The 12638-nt window shown below is 41.9% G+C and overlaps 1 protein-coding gene across 9 annotated transcripts in view; it reads right to left on the minus strand.

Annotated features, from left to right (window-relative positions):
• Positions 1–12638, minus strand: part of FBXW7 (F-box and WD repeat domain containing 7) — a 312721-nt gene that overhangs the window by 259409 nt on the left and 40674 nt on the right. The gene's annotated exons all lie outside the window — the stretch shown is intronic.

Consider the following 12638-nt stretch of genomic DNA (forward strand, 5'->3'; position numbering starts at 1 on the left):
AGCCTTGCAATCCTCCGCAACCCATCCCATATCCTCCTGGGGCTCATATTTGGTGTTGTCTCCATTGACTCTTCCCCTCTACCTGTAGGACTAGCTGTTCTTCTCTTTTTCCTTGTCCTTTCACCTTCAGCGACCACCTGCTGTGCGCCATCTTCATTTTCCAACTCTGCAAACCTGTTCCTGAGCTCTATTTCTCCTTTACTGGCCCGTCTTTTCTTCTGCCTGGTTTTCTTAGTCACATGCTTCCACCGTCCACTTTCCTCACCCAGTAGTCTCCCCTCAGAATTCTTTGGTCCTGTTTCCATCTGCAAGTCTGAGCTTACCCCTTCAGCCTCCTCATGTCTTTGCTCCACCATCTGCTCAAACCCCCTTCTAAACTCAACCAGAGTTTCCACCTGCATCTCCAGTCCTCGGATCTTTTCTTCCATCAGCTCTATTAGGTAGCACTTCATGCAGATGAAACTCTTTAGAGGTACCCCCTCCAGTATCATGTATATGCCACAGCTTCCACATCCAGTCATCCTCATTGTGTCTTTCACTGCTGCCTCTCTCTCAGTCATAGCCTTCCCACCTAAAACCTGTTAGTCCAAGAAACACAACCCAAGAACAACCCCACAAAAGGCACCAGAACACTGGCAGACCACCACCCACTCCCTTCACTAGCCTGTCAGTTCCTCCGCTTAGGTCTTTAAGTCTCCCCTGCAACCTCCCCTGTCAACTCCCACTGAAACTCCCCTGTTTACAGCTCCGTTTGCTGGCTGCTGTGCCGCTGTAGCTGTCTATGCCGCTGCCTGACTGGCTGGCTACCTTTATAGGACCCCTAAGCAGGCAAGCCCCGCCTCCTAATCAGGGCTCAGCTTCTCTCCCATCACACTGCCCCTACCAGCCTCCACACATACAAACTACAAAATACAATACACAAAACACAAAAACCTGCTCTTCCAACAGAAGTCCCACTGAAACTCCCCCGTTTACAGCTCTGTTTGTTAGCTGCTGTGCCGCTGATGGACACCCATCTGTGCAATCCCTCTGCATTCCAAAGCATTCCACAGGTTTAACTGATTGAAACTTAGGGCTTGTCTTCCCTATTGTGCTAAATCGGCACCACTGCATCGATGCAGCGGTTAGCACATCTAGTGAAGATGTATTACATCGACAGAAGAGCACTCTCCCATCAACGTAATTACTCCACTTCAACAAGAGGCGGAAGCTATGTCAGCGGGAGAACGTCTCCCACTGACATAAAGCGGTGTCTATACTGCTCTAAGTTGATGTAAGTTATGTCGCTCAGGATGGCGGTAGCAACTGAAGTGGCTGATGGACTATGGTATACTTTACTAAGATTTACTAAGAGCATTGTGTGTCAGATTTGTGGGAACTTAAGCAATTACATAGATGGTTGTCCTCATTTAGTCAGTCACCTGAACCACCCATGTTTTACGGTGTTCGAGAGAAAGTCAAGCAACACTGCACAAGTCAAATAATATGATAACCCAGAAATGTAGATGTTTCCCATACGCGCGCACACATGCACACACCATTTGTAAGGGGAAGGAAGACGAGATTATGTGGCATGAGTTTAAGCCTCTTGATCAGAGTTATGGACAAAGATACAAGAGCAAGAACAGTCCATTTGTTAGGCAGATGAAAGCTGTGCAGCCTTTAGCACTAGTTCCTCTAGTCCCTTGAAGAGTTTGTTCTCTGACTGTGGCTCCAATTATTACTGTTTATGACTGGACTGGAGGATTTTTTCACTGGAATGACCAATTGCTCAGAATTTCATGACTACTACGATAATCATGCAGTTATCCCAAGTGGTTCCAACTCAATACATACAGCAGATTACACCGTGGATCTTGGTTTTGGTTTGGAAATAGGAGAGTCAATACTTGTCATGGACAGACCACTCCCTTGTGCTCTTTGAGGTTGGAACACAAGATCTATTTCGTTGTCTCCCCTCAGACTAATGGAACTAGTCTGGTTTCCGAGGCTCTCAAGAAAATTATTACGTACATCACAGCCCATTATTAATGAGTAAGGCTAGATTGTTGCCATGGAGGTCGCAGAAGTCACAGAATCCATGACCTCCAGCAACCTCCATGACTTCAGCCCACGGCAACTGGGAGCTGCAAGGTGGTGGGGGGATCCCCAGAGTTCCAAGTGGGCCCCCGCAGCTGCCTAATTGCTGCGGAGATCTCACAGCTAAGCTCCCCCATTTTGTCATGAATATTTTAAGTAAAAGTCACGGACAGATCACAGGCTTCCATTAATTTTTCTTTATTGCCCATGACCTGCCCAACTTCTATTAAAAATATCTGTGACAAAATCTTAGCCTTATTAATGAGATAGTTTGCCAATTATTTTTTTTTAAAACCATGACTGTCAGTGCAGTGATTCCCAAGTATCTTCTTCCCTGGCTTCTTCCACTGAAATCATCTTGGCATATAGACTGGCTGCAAGATGGAGACACACCAGATCTGTGACTGAGGGAAGCTATGAATGTCTCTTTTTTAAAAAGACAAGTGCCAGATGGTTAAACAACAGTTTTTTAACCAAATGCTGATCACTTGATATTAGCAGTGTTTCTCATTTTGTTTTGTTCGTTTTAATTTGGGGACGATTAGAAAAGATGGTATCAAAGCAAATCTGGCAGTACCCGGAGTCTTTAGACTTAATTATTCAATCCAGTTTTAGACCAAAGTATGGTAAAGAGACAGTGCTGGTTTTCTGGAAATGGTTGCAAGTCAAGTGTCCATTCAAATTCTTCAGACAAAGCTACCTGGGATACCACTAATCACAAAAAAGTAACAATTGCAAGTTCTGACAGACAAGCAGAGTTGTACAAATGGATCAGTTATTTTTATGCCATGGTATAATACTTGGCAAATGGTCACCTTCCCCAAAGGCACTCTCATGAGGGTGCCACAAGATTCTAGTCTCACATCTTCCCTTTTTAGCATGTATATGAACCCAAATGTGGAAGACAATAAAATAGGTAAGGGCTGTGATATTTTCCAATATGCAGATAACATTCCACTATGCATCTGCAATTTTGCTGACCTATTTGATGCAGCTGATGGGTTTGCCTGCTGACATGTAAAAATATAGTTTTGGATGATAGAAAGATGGATGTGATTTAATCCAGGTTAGACTGAAGTTATGATGTAGGTTAAGAAAAATAACTACAAGGAATACCCGAGGTGACCCATGCTCCTTCAGTTGTGGAAGTGTGCCTGCCATTTGTTACTCAGCTTTGGTATTTGGAGTCTGGTTGAATTATCAGATGTTTCTGCATATCTATTTAGCAGCTGTAACAAAGATTATTTATCATCTGCATTTAGCTGGAAGTTTCATACCTTTTCTTTCAGACCTAGACCTCGCCATAGTGATCCAATTCTTTTCTACCTTGAAACTAGATTACTGCTATACAATCTATGCAGAGCTATTTCTCAAGACAATTTAGAAAATTCACTTGATGCTGAAAGTGGGTTGAGTCCTGGGTATCTCACAAAACAGTATCACACAACAAAATGAACTACCACAATTGAGGATCAAAGGCATATAAGTTAATGGCCCTTTAAATTTAAGCTTATAAACCAAAATCTGGTGTAGCATGTGGAAAGCCATCTTTAAGTTCTGCTGCAAAATCCCTCACAGCTATGGCCATCCAGAAATATTAAGATTTAATTAAATATGAAAAATAATGCAATCATTAGCCCCTCATTTATTTTGATATTAAACTCCCCTCATAGGAAAACATGGGGCAATCTGGCACTGGAATAAGCATATCTGCAAAAATGAAAGCAAGGAAACATTTAACAGTATTTGAGACGAGGCTGGTAACACTGTGTATTAAGTCATCAGCACTTGCTATTATAAGCAACTGAAAACAGTCTTGCAACTTTGCCAAATCTCTTGAGCTGGTCCACCCTGTGCAATGAATGAGGCAAGGGTCCTATGGAAAAATGATACAAAATCATGTAACTAAAGACTGTATCATACTGCACAAGCAGCTGAATTAAGGTTGCAGAACCCACCTTAATTCCGAGTTTTCCTAACTTTTGAGTGACTTTGCAACCTTAATCATGTTCTTTTAAAAGGCAGCTATGTGTAACTGACATTTAAACTGTCATCTTTAGATTTCAGGATCAACAACCACTGAGATGGTCAAGGTAATTTATAGCCATCAAGATGACTATGGATAGTTGGAAAGAGACTCAGGAAAACAATGATCATTTAACACTGTTGATTATCTTCACAATGATGAGGGCTAGAAGTTTATTTTAGAAAATGAAACTCAAGATTCTGTAACTCATTTCTGGAACAAGGAGTGGATTCTATAAAATTAGAGTACATTTGGGCTGTATGGAGTTATTAGCAAAAGGTACTGTTATCTTAAGAACAGCTTCTCTCCTTGTGCAATATCCTGACAGTGGTAAGAAGTTAAATGCATAACAGCCCTCTCCAGTGTAGTCAGGGGACAGGACAGCCTAACTGAGGGGATGTCAGCTCTGAAACTTCATTCTCGTGTTGGCTTCCTAGAGCCCAAATTGCTTAGCTTTGGATATTGCTGTTAATTGTCATTGTACTTTTATTAATATCAAACAAGTGCCCATAAGAGCTGGATGGATCTATTTTAAAAAACTGAAGTTATATACAATATATCTCAATTGTGTGATAGGGGATTTAGAGACAAATACAAAGACAAGATCCCTGCCTGAAAAACTTAATCAAAATCAACATACAAAAAACAAAGAGTGGAATGGAACAGAAGTGATTTAACTGTATAAACACACATCTGTGCATTAGGCACTTTTGCTAAAAAGAGATTACCTTTTTGTATGCTTAGTTCACTCATCTTTTCTGCCTTCAAAAAGCAGTGACTTGTTTGTAATCAATCCGTTATTAAATGCATAAATAAAACAAATTTAGATAACACTACAAGGAACCTTCAAGTCTAAAAACTAAAATAAATTGAAAAATTAAGAATATTCTTATCCTCCAGGTCATCATCAAGTATATCTCACCAGAAAACAGACAACATTTTTCACTGTGGCTTTGATTCAAGTTTTTACATTTTGTTAAGTTTCATTTTAGAGGCTAACTTCCTGAACAGCTCTATTATTTAGGCCTCTTGCTAAGGGACACCTGCACTGTAACAGCCTATACTGTATCTGTTCTGTGAACAGAATTTCCATGTATAGGACTGACAACCCAGTGCCTTTGAGGACATTAAACAAACATTAAAATACAAAGATTAAATAATTAGTAGTGGTTTTAATCCAAATTATACTGTACATGGTAACACTGGTTATAAAAACTGTACTTGGGGGGAGGGATAGCTCAGTGGTTTAAGCATTCGTCTGCTAAACCCAGGGTTGAGAGTTCAATCCTTGAGGGGTCCACTTAGGGATCTGGGGCAAAAATTGGTCCTGCTAGTGAAGGCAGGGGGCTGGACTCAATGACCTTTCGAGGTCCTTTCTAGTTCTAGGAGATTGGTATATCGCCAATTACCACCTATTTTGGTCTTAAATGTTTACAAAACAGAATAACTATTTGGTTCTGCATCTGCTTTTCTCCTTTTAAGACAAAGCTTCTGGAGGAAGGGAAGTTTTTTTCATTGTTTACACAATGCTTAGCACATGAAGCCACAATCCTAGATGAGGCTCCTAGACATTACCACAACTGTTTAATAAATAATAATACTCCAAAAAGCCATACCATTGTAGAACAGTTATTTGCCCCCCTCAATCATCTGTTTTTATTACCCAATTAGTATGAAATGGGAGAGAGCTCTATCTCCAGCTGATGTTTGTTTGCCCATCTGTTGTCTTCTGCAAACTTACAAATAATGAGATAAAAGCTACGTTCTTTACAGTTAACATTAGCAACAGCCAGTTTGGGTGCATAATATATCATTGTAACATCACGACTCAGATTATAACCTGCACAATGAAATATAATGAAGGACTACAACAGTAAGAAATGATCGAAACAGCCTGAATCATGTCAGAGTAACACAAGACTCTCATGAGACTTACCAGTAAACTTATCCAAGTTCACAGAACTGAGACACCATTATCAACACAAGAGTGGTCCAAGATATATATTCAATGTTATTAATTTAAAAAAACAGAGTTATGAAAACGTTTATGGTGGTTTATTGTTTGCTCTGTTCATAAACAACTTCACACTGGACATTAAAAACACAACATTCCTCATCACTTGAAAGCCTGGAGCACTGCAGCATTCAGAACCCAAAAATGAAATTAAGTACTTGTCTACACAGGAGGTATAATCCATGCTGACTCAAGTTAACCTGATCTGCAATGACAATTCCTCAGAGCAGAGGTAGGCAACCTATGACACACGTGCCGAAAGTGGCACGCGAGCCGATTTTCAGTGGCACTCACACTGCCTGGGTCCTGGCCACCGGTTCCGGGTGGGGCTCTGCATTTTAATTTAATTTTAAATGAAGCTTCTTAAACATTTTTAAAACCTTATTTACTTTACAGACAATAATAGTTTAGTTATATAATATAGACTTATAGAAAGAGACATTCTAAAAATGTTAAAATGTATTACTGGCACACGAAACCTTAAATTAGAGTGAATAAATGAAGACTCGGCACACCACTTCCGAAAGGTTGCTGACCCCTGCCTTAGAGCACTCTAAGGGAAAGTTTATGCTTAAAATGCTATATCAGCAGCACTTTAATGAAGACGCTCTAAGACAATGGGAAAGAGCTCTCCTGTCAGCATAATTAATCCACCTCCTTGAGAGGCGGTAGCTATGTTGATGAGAGAAGCTCTCGCACAAAAATTGCGCTGTCTACAAAGGGGGTTATGGTCAGTATCACATCACCACTCCGGGTGTAGATTTTTCACACCCCAGTGACATAGTTGTACTGATACAGGTGTAGTCTACACTACAGACCTAAGTCTGCACTTATCGCAATTTCTGGAAGCTTCTTTCAGAGCGAATGTGAATTGAGTTACCGTTATCGATTGTTCGTGCACACACAATACTGCTGTGCACAACTATGGCAGTCATCCAACCGCTATTCCCACACTGCTTTGAGGGTATCCACGACCTTCCTGTTTACTTACCACTGTACCCTCCAACATTTTGGAGTCAAGCTAACAAAATCTCCTCCTCCTTCATTTAAAAGCTGGCACAGTGCCAGGATTGGCCTATTTGAGCCTGGATTTCAATATATTGGCATTACAGCATTATTACTCTAGCAGCCTTTACAACAAGCCTTGACCATCTGCTTGAAGCCATGTTGAGATCTTAAATCTCATTGCCATCTGGGGAGAAGAGGTTTTGCAGCAACCTCTTGAGGCCAGTCACTGCAATAAAGATTGTAGACACTGGTAGATAGCTGCCTGAGAGTAGGTACAACCAGAATGCCTATCAGTGCCAGATAAAGATCAAACAGCTCAGGAGAATTTACATTAATACCAAGGGTGGCAGAACACATAACCACCAGCCAGTAACACATAACTTGTGCATTTTTTGAGGCTGTGGACAGAATTTTATGTAATAACATCACTACTGAACCCAAGAAGGTTGGCAACCCTGCCCGCCCCCAGCCCACAGAACAAGCAGCAAGAGTCACTGGAGGAGAAACATAAGGAAGGCAGTGAAGAGCTGCCTCAAGAAAGCAAGGATTTCTTCAGAACTCAGGACACTGAGGGGCGGCCACATTGAAATTCAGCTTGATTACCAGCCAGAAACCCAGCCCAGAACTCAGGAGGCAGATACCTATTGAGGTAACCTCAGCATGTATCTATCTACCTTTACAATTTATGGTTATACTATACCGCTGCACTAACTTCTATTCCAGGTGCCCAACAGCCACAGCCTCACTACCACAAGCACTTGAAGAACTATATATTGAATAAAAAGTTCTTAGTGTAATGGCTACCCCTACTAGGTGATAGGTATCCTGATCAGAAACTGAAAAACTCAAGTAACACCTGGTAATTGACTACAGCATGTTCTCCCCTAGATCAGGACCTGAAAAACCCGTTTGCACAGAATGAATAGGAATCATTCCCAGTAAGTATCATCAGTTTCTGCAGAATCAAAGCTTTCATTTGAAAACAATTTCAAACCCTTATGGTTATGAAGATAACATTCCAACACAAACCAGGCATAAACAGACTCAGTGATGTCTTTCTAAATCTGCAGACACAGTCCAGTGATGCCACTGCCACTTTGGGGAGAGACGCATCACCTGTTAGGAGTAGGGTGATCTAGGTGTGCTACCATTTCCTAGAACAAGATGTCCTGCCATTCCAGCTGAGGATTCTATGGATTTTTGGGGACATACAAAGCTGCACTGATTGGTATGATGTTTCTGCATAGGAGCTAGCATTAATTCTGAGAACAAAGTTTAGTTGTCAAGAACAAAAAAAGATCTTTGGGCCCAAGTAGTGGTTGCAAGGATTGAGGGGAGATGTACCTGATCAATGAGATTCCAGGAAGAAGGAGAAGTGGCTCAGGGCACGAAATTATTTTGTCCAAGTTCTTGGACTACAGGTGTTGAGTAAGTTTTTCAAGTTCCTGCTCTTATTTATTTATTATTACTATATAATCCTTCCTTTTTTTTAATCATTATATAGAATATATCTAAACTTAATACCGATCAACCATTGAGTTCTACTGAACTACTCTACTAAGAATCCCTGCAAAGCAAATTTCAATGAAACTTTCTAACAAGTTTCCTCTTTTCCTTTTACTGATAGCCTGAAACAAAACATGTTCTCATTTAGCCAAATTCTCAAAAAATAGGGCATATGTTCACTTAATAAAATCCATAGTTAAATTATGTAGGTTGCCCATTTAAAAAAAAAAACTTGCTCTTGAATACAGTTCTTAGTGTCCAAAATAAATTAAACATATTAATTACTTTTTTGTTATAGCTACCACACAAATGCTATTACTTTACCTACAAGTCCTTTGAAAAACAACTTTCAGAACTAAATGCTCTTTTACCTTTCTATACTGAACCACTTAATGAGATTATTTGTGTGTATAAGAGAAGTACAAGGGCTCTTAATTTTTAAGTTGCTGAACTGAAGTCAGAACTGCATTGCTATTTTCTTCACACACTTTCTTCTTCACAAAAAAACTTTTTATTGTGCTTTAACAGAAGGTCAATGGCTATCACTTCTCTACTCTTACACAATGGTGAATTGAAACAAGAACTCATAGCTGTTTCAACCGACAAAGCTACCAGTATGTCAAAGCCAATAAAGCGATTTGTTCATTAAAGCTACTAATAAAGCAACCTTTTGTTAGTCTATGAAACATCAGAAACCTCACAGAATGCATCGAACTTTGCAATATTCCTGTTTTCATCATAAAATCTAGAATGTTCTCTTAAAATTAGTTCACTTTTTCAGTTCCTGAAACTGGGTGAAAAAGAACTTTGTGATATTTTTATAGAAATTGCATGAATTAGTTCCACTTGAATTTAGTCTTAATACTTTTTCTACACAGGACCAGGATTTTTGAATATTTTTCAATTCAAATACTACCTAAAACAGAAACCTCAAGAGATATTTATCACACTGCTAATGAGCTGTGTGATACTGGGTATGGCTACACAGCAATTAAACACCCGAGTCAGCTGATGCAGGCTTGCAAGGCTTGGGGCTGCCAGGCTGTAAAATTGCAGCGTACACATTTGGGCTCAGGCTAGAGCCCAGGCTCTGGGACCCAGGGAGGGAGGAAAGTCACAGAGCCTGACCTCCAGCCCAAATCTGAATGTCTAAACCACTTTTTTACAGCCTTGTAACCTGAGCCACGCAAACCCAAGTCAGTTGACCTGGGCCAGCTGCGAGTGTTTATTGCTGTGTAGACATACCCACATATATTACAGAACACTGACAGCCTGAAGTGAATTAAGGAAGGATCCACAGATCTAATTCCTAAAATAGGAGGAGGCCCATAAACCCACTACATTTGGATCCAAGAAGCCACTGAGGTTGAGGCGGATTACCCAAGAACAGTAGTATATACAATCAGCAGACTAGGAAGGAAGGGAAGCACTGGCAGAGCCAAGAACATCTTTGCAGGTTTCTTTTGATTAGACTGCATCCAGACTCAATTTAACCTCAAGCCACAACCACCTCTAATCCCAACCCTAAACTGTGTGCTCAATCACCAATAACTATCCAGGATAGCCAGCTTCTATAGGCCAATGACCGTATTTTCCATACTGAGCAGTACTCTGATCCTTGTAATCTGACACCACAATGTTGGAGCAAGAGTTCCAAAGTAATATAGTGAAGTCTTCTTGCACAATCAGAATTTCTACAGATACTACCTACTCATTCCAACTTTCAAGAACAAGTCAGTTCCACTAGCCCAGGGGTCTCAAACATGTGGCCCGTGGGCCGCCTCCTCCCCCTCCCCCAACCTCCAGGCCAGGGGTGGGCAAACTACAGCCCACGGGCCGAATTCGTCCCACAGGATTGCCCCCTGTAGCACCACAAGCCCCACACCGCTCCCTTAAGCAGCTGGCAGCATGTCGCTTCAGGCCGGAGGGGAAGGGGAAGAAAGCAGAGGGCTCCTGCGTTGGCTCACTTCAAGGCACCGCCCTCTGCAGCTCCCATTGGCCAGGAACAGGCAACCGCAGCCAATGGGAGCTTCGTGGGAGGTACCTAGAGGAGCAGCAGCAGAGCCCTGTGCCCACCTCCGCTCCCCCAGAGGCTGTGGTTCCAGCTGCTTCCTGGAGCGAAGCGGCACAGCGCGGGGCCAGGAGCCTACCCTGGCCCCGATGCGCGCCGCTGCCACCCCGGAGCCGCTCTAGGTAAGCGGCACCGGGCCGGAGCTCGCACCCCACACCTCTCCTGCACCCCAACTCCCTGCCCTGAGCCCTGCACCCTGCATCCCTCCTGCACCCACCTCCCTGCCCTGAGCCCCCTGCTGCACCCCTCCTGCACTCCCTGCCCTGAGCCAACTGCTGCACTCTGCACCCTGAAACCCTGCCACATCCCTCACCCCTCTTGGACCCCACACACCAACTCCCTGCCTTGAGCCCCCTGCTGCACCCTGCACCCCTCCTGCACCTCAACTCCCTGTCCCGAGCCCCTGCCACACCCTGCACCCCTCCTGCACCCTCTGGCGACAGGGAAGGGGCAGCATTGGGGTGGGAACTTTGGGGAAGGGGTGCAAAGGGGCAGGGAAGGGATGGGGCCTCATGGAAGGGGTGGAGTGGGGGCAGAACCAGGGGCAGTGAGAGTGGCGGTGTCAGTGATATGGCCCTCAGGCCAATGCACTATACCTCATGTGGCCCTTGTGGTCATTTGAGTTTGAGACCCCTGCACTAGCCTGGGGTCATGGTCTGGACCCAATTTAAAATTTTAAATATCTAGCATACAGAATATGTTTCTTGCATACATTCTTTCAGAAAAATGGCTTATATAAAAACTGTCATTTTTAGGCTGTGGGGGAAACTAACAGGTACTAGATTAAAATCACACCTATACAATAAGACCCTCAGCCAAGTAACCTATACTACTATACTGTTACTATTGCTCCACTGATTGAAAAATATTATGTTGTGATCTTTCAACTGCAGAAATCATCTATATCCACTGTACACACATTGTGAAAAAGAGTAATCAATAATGATATGGCCACGCATGTGGTGGGGGAACTCATGTTGTCAATAACCTTAATCATTCTATAATAGCTTCCTTTCCCTCCCCTCACCTTCATTTCCTGACTGAGTTTTTATTGTCAATTCCCAAATCCTCTGCAAAGAAATATTCCATTCATGAACACATTTGTATGAGTTCTCTGTCTTGTCTTTCACAGACACAACTCTCTTTCACTGTTTTTGGTATGGTGAAAGTTACTAAAATCTGAATCTCTGAAGCGGTATGTGCCAGTGCTGTAGAAATCTAATTCTTGGATAGTTCACCTTACCAAAATTAAAAAATTAAGCAGAGCAGTATGAAACAACAAGAAAGTGACAAAGAATAAGTACTTTCCTAATGCATTTAAAAGTGTGAGTGTGACTTTGAAACTAGTAAGTTTTAAAATCTCACATTTATACTGTATAAAAAAACAACAACCTAGCATCATTCTGTAGTCCAACCAAACTGTACTTTCCAAAATCTGCTCTAAACTAGTGAAGTTATAACTAATTTAGTTATTTAAAGATACCTATTGATGGAAGGCAACTCAAATCTAGTAGACAGGTCACTAGAATGAGAGTCTGGAGACTCAAGTTCTGTTCCCAGTTCTGTAACTGACCTATTAACTGACCCAAGACAAGTTACTTTACCTCTCTGACCCTAGCTTAGCTTCCCTCACATGTGAAATGAGACAATACGTATCACCCTCCTTTGTGAAGCTGTCACATATATCAATGAAAAGCAGTATTAAGAGCTAAATATTATTACTGATGATGCAATGCCGGCATAACAGACTTGAAAACAGCTTCAACAACACAAAAGCTGCCAACTCCAGACCAGCAAAGACTGTATTAGGCTCAAATAGCCAATGATTCAACAGCTCTTACCGTACAGTAAGTCCAGAAGAAACTATTTGTGCCACAACTAAGAAAAATTCCAGCATTTTTATATCAAAGACTGTTTAAATGTTTCAGGTATGA

The sequence above is a fragment of the Gopherus flavomarginatus genome, chromosome 3 (assembly GCF_025201925.1).
Source record: "Gopherus flavomarginatus isolate rGopFla2 chromosome 3, rGopFla2.mat.asm, whole genome shotgun sequence".
NCBI lineage: Eukaryota > Metazoa > Chordata > Testudines > Testudinidae > Gopherus > Gopherus flavomarginatus.